This window comes from Pinus tabuliformis, chromosome Q (assembly GCF_031772625.1).
Source record: "Pinus tabuliformis cultivar Carrire ecotype Pingquan chromosome Q, CPIR1, whole genome shotgun sequence".
Taxonomy (NCBI): domain Eukaryota; kingdom Viridiplantae; phylum Streptophyta; class Pinopsida; order Pinales; family Pinaceae; genus Pinus; species Pinus tabuliformis.
Window position 1 is genome coordinate 974,511,004 of NC_142296.1, and position 8,599 is coordinate 974,519,602.

The following is an 8,599-nucleotide window of genomic DNA, read 5'->3' on the forward strand; positions in this document are numbered from 1 at the left end:
ACAAAAATAGCAATAGAGGGATTATATGGGGCACAGTAATAACAATATGGGGACAATAGGGGCACAACAATATTAATAAGGGATACAACTACAATAGTAATGGGGTAATCACTAGTATTATAGGGACCCAACATGCCCCTCTCCTTCAAAAAAGTGTTGTCCTCAACACTTGAGTAGTTCTGGATGCTTCTGTATAAAATTCTCATCCTCCCATGTGGAACCTTCAGTGGATAAGTTCTTCCACTTGATAAGATACTCCAAAATTGATCGATTTCGTAACTGTCGAGTTTTTGTTTTTGTGACTGCTTCTGGTTCCAATATAATTTTTCCTTTCTCGTCAAGTTCTGGGAATATTGTTTGAACTGGAAGCTTGTCGCCTATAACCTTCTTTAAACATGAAACATGGAAAACTGGGTGCAATCGAGAAGCTGCAGGAAGCTCCAATTTGTATGCCATAGTACCAATCTTTTGCAACACCTTGTATGGACCATAATACTTTGGTGATAATTTATTATCCTTCTTAGCTTGCTTGAGGGACATTTGCTTATATGGTTGTAGCCGTAGGAATACCCAATCACCTACATCAAAACTTCTTTCGCTGCGATGTTGATCTGCCTGTTGTTTCATTCTATTCTATGCCAACACGAGGTTATCCTTTAAGAGTTGGAGGACTTGTTGTTGATGTTCAATGTGATGTTCCACTGCTTGAACCTTAGAATTTTCTCTTAAATATGATGTGATGGATGGTGGCTGATATCCATAAAGTGCCATAAATGGGGTCATTTTTGTTGCTGTATGGAAGGAAGTGTTATACCACCATTCAGCCAGAGGCAACCATTTGACCCATTGTGTCTGTTTATCAGATACAAAGCAACGAAGATATCCTTCCAAACATTTGTTTACTATCTCAGTTTGCCCATCAGATTGAGGATGATAAGATGAGCTATGAGCTAACTGAGTACCAAGACAAGAAAATAATTTTGTCCAAAAATTTCCAGTGAAAATGGGATCTCTGTCACTTACAATAATCTTTGGGTTTCCATGTAGCTTTTGAATTGTTTCCATAAATGCAGTAGAAACTGTACTGGCTTTAAATGGATGTGATAATGCACAAAAGTGTGCATACTTGGTAAGTCTGTCAACTACCACCATGATGACACTCTTTCCCTCAAACTTGGGTAAACCTGTGATAAAATCCATTGAAACCTCCTCCCAACGTTGGCTTGGAATGGATAAAGGTTTTAATAGACCCGGTGTCTTAATTGTTTCAACTTTATTTTGTTGGCAAACCAAACATTCTGCCACAAACTTTTGAATATCTGATTTAAGGCCATCCCAAAAAAATTCCTTCTTAACCCTGTGGTAAGTTTTTAAAAATCATGAGTGCCCTCCTAAGGGAGAAGTGTGCAATTCCATAAGAATCTTTTTTTTAGTTGGGAATTCTTACAGAGGTATAAGTGATCTTTGTACAATAACAAATCATTTCCCAACTAAATGTATCAGATGTACTGGAATCTTGTTGTAACTTTTGAATAAGTGCCCACACTTCTTCTTCATTCTTCCATTCCTCCCTTGCTTCATTTATCCAATCTGGTTGGATAATAGAAATGGCGCACAACAATGCTTCCACATCCTCATCCTTTCTTGAGAGTGCATCTGCACCACATTTTGCTTCCCTTTTTTGTAGATGATTTCAAAGTCATAACCCAACATCTTTGTGACCCACTTTTGTTGCTCTTCAGAGGATAATCTTTGTTCTAAAAAGTATTTAAGGCTATCATGATCCGTTTTTACCTTGAAGTGTCTTCCCATTAGGTAGGGTCGCCATTTCTTAAGTGCATGGAGTATTGCCAACATTTCCTTCTCATAAATAGCTTTGTGTAAAAACTTTCCCTTGATTGGACGACTTTCAAAAGCAATGGGTCTTTCATCTTGCATTAAAACAGCACCAATTCCATTTCCTGAAGCATCACATTCCACAATAAAGGTTTTTGTGAAGTCTGGTGTAGCTAAGACCAGTGCTTGGCACATTGCCTCTTTAAGATGTTCGAAGGCCTTTGTTGCTTCTGGAGTCCATGAAAATGCATCTTTCTTCAATAATGTTGTTAGAGGTGCTGCTATTCTCCCATAATTCTTAACAAACTTGCGATAATACCCTGTCAACCCAAGAAATCCTCGCAGATGCTTTATGGATGTGGGGATTTTCCATTCCTTAATGGCTTTAATTTTGCTAGGGTCTACCTTAACTCCTTCATGAGATACAATATGACCCAGATATTCCACCTCTTGTACTCCAAAGAAACATTTGGATCTTTTTGCATATAATTGTTTCTCCTCCAATAGTTGTAGCACCCTGTCAACATGTTCAACATGATCCTTCCAAGACTTGCTGTAGATTAGTATATCATCAAAAAATACTAACACAAATTTTCTAAGGAATGGTTTGAAAATGGAATTCATCAAACCTTGAAATGTTGAAGGTGCATTGGTAAGGCCAAAAGGCATGACCAAAAATTCATAATGACCCTCATGAGTTCTAAATGCTATTTTCGGAATGTCTTCAGTCTTCATTCTGATTTGATGATATCCTGAACGAAGATCCAACTTGGTGAAGTAAATTGATCCATGCAATTCATCCAGTAATTCATCAATGACAGGAATGGAAACTTATCTTTAATAGTGAGCTTGTTGAGCTCCCTATAATCTAGACACATGCGCCATGATCCATCCTTCTTGTGCACCAATACTACTGGAGCAGAGAAAGAACTTTGACTCGGTTGAATTATACCAGCCTCTAGCATTTCTGCAACCATACATTCAATTTCACTCTTTTGGGCATAGGGATATCTGTACGGCCTGATGTTTGGAGGAACACTTCCTGGAATCAGATGAATAGCATGATCATGATCACGAATAGGTGGGAGACCTTTGGGAGTCTCAAATACCTTGGAATGATTGTCCAAGACTTTTTGGAGATCTGGAGAAATAGATGATTCCAATGTGGAAACATCTAGCGAACATAATTGTGCAATTACACCTCTTTGTTCCTTTTTTAGAAGCTTTGTCATACCGTTAGAGCTGATTATCTTTCCCAGTTTCCCTGCAATACCCCTTAATTCAACTTCCTTTCCTTCCACAGAAAATTTCATGAAAATTTCTTGAAAATTAAAAGCTATTGTACCCAAGGATTGTAGCCATTGGACTCCTAGTACAACATCAGCACCTCCCATTGGAATGGAAAGCATTGGGCTAGTCAATACATATTCTCCCATGGATAGCTTGATATTATGGCACTTTCCAGAGCAATTTATTGTTCCTCCATTTGCAACCATCACTTGACACTCTGGTGCTGGATATAAGAAGCAATTCAATTCTTTTGCTACCTTACAATGAATAAAATTGTGGGTACTTCCTGAATCAATCAACACTATTACCTTTTTCTTCTTGATTTGTCCTTCTATCTTGATGGTTTGAGGAGTGGTAATTCCTGCCAATGCATTACAAGATATGGTCGGATTCATTTCTTCTTTATCTAGGCTTTGTTCCTGGAGTATATCCTCTTCTTTTGACCTTTCTTGCTCCTTTTCTTCTTCCTCTTCACAATCTATGTAGAATAATTTCTTCTCAGCACACTTATGACCTTTAGTGTATTTGCTATCACAACTGTAACAAAGCCCTTTTTCTCTTTTTTCTTCCAATTGTTGTGGTGTCAACCTTATAGGTTGTGGAAGAATAGGGGCAACAACACTTCCATCTTTATAGTTGTGAGTGGTATGCTTCCTGGTTGCCATAATTTTGCTTTCCATTTTTCTTGCTAACCTGAATGCCTTCTCTAATGAATCAGGTTCCCAAAGGCGAACATCATGTTGGATATTATCCTTTAAAGTCCCTATGAACACATCAATCCTATGCTCCTCTGGAATATTTTTTACCCTTATGTTCAATTTTTGGAACTCCTCAATGTGCTCCATTATTGAACCCTTTTGTTTGAGACTTATCAATTGGCTACAAAAAGTGTTGCTTTTTGTATCCTCATAATGTGCTGTCAATTCTTCCGTAAAAATTTCCCAAGTGATAATTTGTTTACGAGAGCAAAGCCATTGATACCATACAAACTGATTTGGTTCCAAATATAAAGTTGCAATACGTACCTTTTGTGTGTTTTGCACATTATTGAGATCAAAAAATTGCTCCATCTGTAATATCCATGTTGTAGGATCCTTGCCATCAAACTTCCTCATATCGATTTTTGGAATATGGTGGGTCTTCAATACAACATTAGAGTCTATGGAATCATGATTAACATTTCTTTTGTTATCATCATGAGTTTCCTTTACTACCCTTTCACCATTAGTGACCATTTCTTGTAGCAACTTATTCATATTTATCTTCAATTCTTCCATCTTATCATCCATGCCATCAATTTTAGCGTCGATGCCATTCATATTAGCTTCTATGCCTTTCTTTAAACAATACATCTTAGCTTCTACACCTTTCTTTAAACCATCCATCTTAGCTTCTACATCTTTTCTTAAACCATCCATCTTAGATTCTGTTGCTTTTTGTGCAAGTGACACTTGTTGCACTTGGTCTCGTAATTTTGATATATCATGTTGCATTTCTTCCTCTTCTTCATGAGTCATACTAGAGCTTTTAGGTTGCTTACTAGGTTTTTTCATTTTCTTTCCTCGGGGCATCAATTACCGATTCAAACTAATTTTTCAAACCAAGCTTATGCAAAAATTTAAAAAAAACTACACACCTTTTTTCACTTTGTAGAAGCTAGATATTGAATCTGATGTATCTCTGCAATTTCAGATCATCCAGTTCTGAAATTGTGACCTGTAGTAGCCCTCTGTGTCCTCTTTCCAATTCCACCAATCTGATCCAAATTGGATTCTCCAAGGAATATTTATGCATAATCTCCCAAGATGACCTGATTATAGACTAGTTTAGTAGAGAAAACTTGTATGACATGCCACGAGTCACTGTTTCGACCTTTGGCTTTGAAAAATATATACAAAAAACTAGAGTCCATCCTCTTTCTGTACCTTCTTATGAAGTTTCAATCCGATGCTCAGAGAGAAAGTTATGACGATTTTCCCCAGGTCACCTGTTTGGAATGTAATTTAGAAGTCTGCAAAAAGACCAACTTCCTCAGATCATATCTCCACAAATATAGATCGAAAAGCTCTGAAATTTGGACCCGATATTCAGTGCAATTTCTTCTCAAATGGGTTTTTTTTTTTAGCTTCTGAAACATTGCAGAAAAAAAGTTATAGTGAAAATTACATGATGACCTGTTTGTAGCAGTGAAACCCTAGAATCCAAAGCTCTGATACCAAATGTTATGAAACCAGCTCACAAAAAGATAGAAAAGAGATATCAACGCTTTAGAATTTAGCCTCTTCAAGGGGGAAACCTCTTTTACATTACACAAATGAACAATTCTTCGATGATTCAAATGACAAAACCTCCTTTCTATATATAGGAGTCTAAGGAGTCACAATATAACCCAGCCGACCTAACAAAAATAATATAAAGCCATAAAAATAACAATAGAGGGATTCTATGGAACATAGTAATAACAATATGGGGACAATAGCAGCACAACAATATTAATAAGGGATACAACGACAATAGTAATGGGGTAATCACTAGTATTATAGGGACACAACACCCCTACCCATGATACATTGGATCAGTTGCAATATGTGAAATACTTCACCAAGATGGAGTTGTTGAAATTGTAGCAAGCAAAGGCTTCATTTGACTTGTGCCTTAGTCAAATGGAGAAATTTGATTTTCCACATCAACAAGATTACTTGGATTACAGTTAGCGAGAGTGACATGGCCTTGTCTCCTAGTTAAATCAATAAATTTGATTTTGTAGGATAGAAGTATAGTTGTGCATGGGTTGATTGCTAAAATATAGCAATATAATGTAGTTATTGTTAGTTAAACTTAGTTATTTGAGCTCTAGCCTTTAGTAGAGTTATTAGGAGTTAAGTTGAGTAGTAATGGTTGTTGTTAACTCAATGATCTCTTAGTTAACTAATAAATTTACTAAAAATAGTCCCACTCATGCATGGAATTCGAGTTTCCTAGTCAGAGTGGAGGAAAAGGCACATTGTAATTGTCAATTGTATATTAGTTGAGTGTACAAGTTTTGCATCAGAGTAGGTGATCAATTCTTTCGAGATTTATGCAAGGAAATAGGGAAATCTCCTATTTTTTAAGAGCTAACTTCCTCAAGGATTTCACAAGGAAATAGGATGAAGGTTGAGGCCTAATGTTATAGCTTTGATCTAAAAGTAGATGATAATAGAAATAAACCAAATAAATAACAAGATCTGAATATAGATAGAAATGCTTCTTTATTGATCAAACCCTTAAGGTAGGGCAACACCATACATTCACTCCTTAAGGAAGGAGAACACTCCATAAGCCATATGCATTTTCATACAATAATCCTTGACTTCTCTCAATGGGTAGTCTCTAGCCTCTATATAGGCCCATACATACAATACCATGGGTCATTACAATGGTTCCCTCAATACCATCTATCTAATACCATGGGCTTATTACATTATTTCTAACTACTTGTGGTCCCTTACATGATATGGGTTAACCACCTTATTTATTACTATGGCCCATCCCATTATTACATTATTCCCTTGGGTACCTCCCTTTGTACCCCATATTATCCCCCCTAGGTATACTAAATTCCACCCCCCTTAAACATGTTTCGTCCTCGAAACATAAGAAGAACACAAATAATAAGATCTGCTCAAAAGAGTAGTCCACTGGTACCATGCACGTGCATCTAGCCATCCTAGAGAAAGGTGAACCCTCGATTTAGCTGGTGCCTCGCTCGCTTGAGATGGAAGTTGACCCTGGCAGCTCTTCCGTGTTGATGTGTAGTAAGTGGATGGTCGCCCCTTTCTATCTGTCATGCGGGGGTTGTTGTCCTTGTGGCTAATTTGTTGCCATCTTGTCGGTTGTTTTCTTGCGAGGTGATGTGGGTGTTGATATGCTAAAGTTTTAACCAACGATGTCTTTTTCTTTAATTCATCATGTAATGGAGCCTGATTGGTAATTGGTACATGTTGTGGTCCCTGCTGTTGTTTCTTATCTTCCAATATTACTTCAACCACTGAGTCCTCATCTGATGTATTCGTACCTGTAACGGTTTCTGCTTCAGCCTCCTTAGAATCTACCTGTTTTTCTTGTACCTGGTTTGATGTTTGTGTTTGGTTGTCGACCATAAAGGGCTTATCATCTGATGTGTTAGTCCTCGTAACATCTTTTGCTTCAGCCTCCTTGGACTCTACCTATTTATTGATGGAAATATCCTGTAATGTAATTTTCTTCTTTTTATACTAGAGCTTTAGGAATTTCTTCTGCACATCAATATTGATAGTACCCACCAATTCCATCCAAGGGTATCCCAAAACAACATCCACATCAGCCATATCTGAAGCATAAAAATCAGAATGCAATACATACTTTTCCATAGAAATCTTCAAATCTTTATAAACTTGCACCTCCTCATTATTAACCTGTATGTGCTCCATTTGTTTTGCTAGAACTTGCAATTTTTTTGCCAAATTGATATTTATAAGATTTTGCTTGCAACTAAGATTTATAGACACAATGATCTCCTTCTAAATATATCCATGAATCTGTAATAAGAAGATACCAATAGAAAGTAACCCCACATGTTTCTCATTATCTTGTTTTCTAGCATGAGACCATCTGTCTAAAAGGAATTTTTCAAATTCTTCATCGGGTAGGTTGGAACACTTTTTTTTGTTAAGTAATTCCCACCATGTGGTCGCCTCATCTGAAAAATTAGCCACTACCAAAAATCTTCAATATTTTTCCCATAATGACTTTTTTCTTTTATGTATTCTTCTATAGTAGGACCATTATCTTTTCCTATAAAATATAGAACCATCATGAAGAGTGTTTTGAAAAAAATTCACTTACTTGGTGAAAAGTCGAAATGGCCACAATTTAGTCAATATTGCTCAGAATCCTTATTATAACTTGTTTTTTGAAATGGAACAACCATTTTACTTCTTCCCATGTGATAGAAATCCTGATCTAAGCACTGGAATTCCTGATTCACACTGCAACTATCCCGTCGTCACAAAAATTTCTGAAAAAAGAGCTGATTTTAAATCTGTGATATCTCCCTCATTCGGACTTCGATTCGACTGATTTTATTTTTTGAAATTTGGTATTTTTTTGGAAAGAACCCAGATCTGCAATTAGATTCTGCATATTTTGCACCAGAATGCACAGATCTGATCCACAAACTCGCCGCCTCGAAAAATGTCTACAACACAGCTGATTTTTAAATCAGCAATATCTCTCTCATCCGGACTCTGATTTGGCGGATTTTTTTTTTTTAATTTGGTATTTTTTCACAAAAAACCTAGATCGGATATGAAAGTATAAGATAATATAATCATATCTATAACCTGGCTCTAATACCACTTGATATAGCTCTGATCTAAAAGTAGATGATAATAGAAATAAACCCAAGAAATAACAAGATCTGAATATAGATAGAAATGCTTCTTTATTGATC